The 3096-nt window shown below is 35.2% G+C and overlaps 1 non-coding gene across 1 annotated transcript; it reads left to right on the top strand.

The window, feature by feature from the left end:
* The first annotated feature begins 2558 nt into the window (after positions 1-2558).
* Positions 2559-2665, top strand: LOC122104653. Its single transcript, XR_006146976.1, has one exon. It is a non-coding gene; the product is annotated as a U6 spliceosomal RNA (small nuclear RNA).
* Positions 2666-3096: the final 431 nt, after the last annotated feature.

The raw sequence follows: 3096 nt of genomic DNA, 5'->3' as shown, positions 1-3096 counted from the left end.
CAAACAGAGTCCTTTGCAGGTTTTCAATCTTTTTATTTATCATGTTTACCATTATTGTTTGTAGAGCTTTTTGGGAGTTCTCCTCTGGATTATTCATTATCTGTTCTGTCCACTGATTATCATGAGTGGGAGTTGAGATACCCGGACGTGACATTTTTCTTGTGTTTTTCCGGGTTATTTTGCCCATTTGGGATGAGAGTAACAGCAGTTTCTGCTAGAAAACTATCTTAAGGCAAGCATCAGCCAAGTCTGTAGTTGCACAGTCAAAAGCATGCAGATATAATCTAGTTCAACAGATATATTTTTCAACATCAAACAACTATGCATTAATAGGCTACGAACAGCAAAGAAGAATTTGGCAAACCAGAAGTTATTCGTTTTAGCGAGAGATGTGGGTATAAATAGGAATAGAGGGATGTGGAAAGGTAGAGGGAGAGCTAACAGTCCTAATCTAAAAGCAGGGAATAGGTTGGATAGAATGATAGTAGAGCCCAGGGAAAAAAGAAAGAGAAAAAAAAGACAAGGAAAAATAGTAAAACAAAAATTAAAAACTTAAAAATGAAACACAAAATTATGCAAAATAAAAACATAATATTCAGAGAAGTCCGGGAATAGGATAAGAGAAAGGGAGGGATAGAAAGGAGACGTGAAAAATTAAAAAATAAAAATGCTTAAATTTTATACTGGTATATAGATGTAGTACTGCTATTTAGGAATTTAATTCTAAGAGGTTTTGAATTCAGTAATGAATTTCTGGATTAAATGTGTATACAATGGGGGATAAATTTTCCTTGTACGTTTTTAATATATATTTTTATTATAAATACTGTACAGAGGGGTTACAGTTACATAAGTAAGGTAATGAGTACATTTCTTATTGAGCATTGTTACCTCCTCCTTTTTTTTAACCCTACCATCCCTTCCCTTCACACTAGCCCACCTCCCCCCTTCACCCATCCTCTGGTAGAGTGTCTTGTATATTTCATTGTTACAATGGGTCAACCAGTATCCTTTCCTTATATCTTAAATGAAGAAATGCTAGCTTGATTTATGCTGATTCTACTTTTGTAGACACATCTAAAATCACTGGCCAAGTCCAAGAGCACATAAATGAAATGCCATCATTTTTTTTTTTTATCAGTTGGTATAATTGTGTTATACACATTTATTGACAGGTTAAAAATTATTCTCAAACTTTAAAACATTAAAAATACTTTCTTTTTTTTCTTATTTTCTTGGCCAGGAAATCAGCAAGAACTCAGTCAGCATTTCTCATATAGGAATTTTCACATGGGTTAGTAAAATGTATATGTAGAGTCCAGTTTTCGGAGGACTCACACATCTGCCTAGGAATTCATGCTGGTTGTTGGGAAAAGAGCTCAAGTAAGGATGCCATTTAAAGCCTTATAACTTTACTCTTTACCAGGGTATTTTCCTGCTACTTCGGTGGTTGAGAGTGTCTACAAGAGTAAGCATTCCGTGAGGAGCAGGGAGACACCGTATCACTTATACTTACTGAGGTTTCCAAGTGACTTGCTATCACTTGTACTGCATTTTGTAAATCCAATCTCTCTAAAACTACCAGTTTTAAGAGATAAGAGGATTGGTAAATGAACTATTAGAGACAAATACATCTTCAACATATATTGTTCCAAGTATTCCGTTTAAGGCATATTCAACAACTGGGGGAAATTGTGTTGGCTGTAATTATATGTCTTTCTCCATGTGTGCATGAATACATGTGTATATGTATGTGTGTGACTAGTAACATACATGTGTACATTATGGCTTATATCATCAAATAAAGTAAGGAATCTCTAAATTTTTAACAAAAACTGTATAGTTAAAGTCTTAACTCTTCACTCTGCTTCTTTACACAAAGACTTTGCAACTTCTCATTAATAAAGTTTCCATATACTCTAAAATGTACATACTTAGTACTTAATGTCTACTACCATAAATCTTAAATACTTTATCAAAAAGTTTTATACCTGCCAAACAGTCCTATTTTTGGCATATATAAGCAAAATCTCAAAATTAAGCATATTTAAAACATTAAAACTGTTTTTTGGGGGGGAGGGTCCGGTTGTGGGGCATGAACTCTGGGCCTGGGCACTGTCCCTCAGCTCTTCAGCTCAAGGCTAGCACTCTACCACTTGAGCCACAGCGTCACTTACCGCTTTTTTCTTTTTGCTTATGTGGTGCTGAGGAATAGATCCCAGGGCCTCATGCATGCAAGGCAAGCACTCTATCACTGAGCCACCTTCCCAGCCCTAAAACATTAAAACTTTAACAAACCCAAACACTTGCTGCAATGTTTATTTTGACAGGTGCCTTGTATAGAATAATTGAATCCTTCCTCCTACACATCTCTTGAACTACAAATATATGGAATTATTTTGTTTTTGGCATGTCTCTCTTGATTTTATTCTTAAATGTGTGCTTATGTAAGAAGTACATGATTCTAAAATTTCACAATTCTTTTGAACTTATTTTTGTTGAATTGTCTAGTTTCATAAAATCAATACAAATTATACTTTATATATAAAAAATGTTCTTTGCTCAATTTAGCATCACATGCACTAACATTGGAACGATACAGAGAAGATTAGCATGCCCCCTGCGCAAGGATGACATGAAAATTCATGGAGCATTCCATATTTTTACAACAACAGATGCTGAAAGGTATGTGGCCACAAGGGAACCGTACTGCATTCTTGGTGGGAGTGTAAACTTGTTCAACTACTTTGGAAAGCAGTATGTAGGTTCCTCAAAAGACTCCACATAAAACTCCTCTATGACACATTAATCCCACTTTTGGCGATCTACCCAATGATCATAAACAAGACCATACTAAAACTACCAGCACAACTATGGTTATTGCAACATTATTTACGATAGCTAGTATATGGAACCAACCCAGATGCCCTCACAAGATGAATGGATCAAGAAAATGTGGTATATATACACAATGGAATTCTATGCCTCCATCAGAAAGAATGACATTGCCCCATTTGTTAGGAAATGGAAAGTCTTGGAAAAAATTTTATTGAGTGAAGTAACCCAAGTCCAAAGAATCATAGGTCCCATGATTTC

This window comes from Dipodomys spectabilis, unplaced genomic scaffold (assembly GCF_019054845.1).
Source record: "Dipodomys spectabilis isolate Male_0828 unplaced genomic scaffold, ASM1905484v1 ptg000029l, whole genome shotgun sequence".
NCBI lineage: Eukaryota > Metazoa > Chordata > Mammalia > Rodentia > Heteromyidae > Dipodomys > Dipodomys spectabilis.
This window is presented reverse-complemented; position numbering and strand designations above follow the sequence as displayed.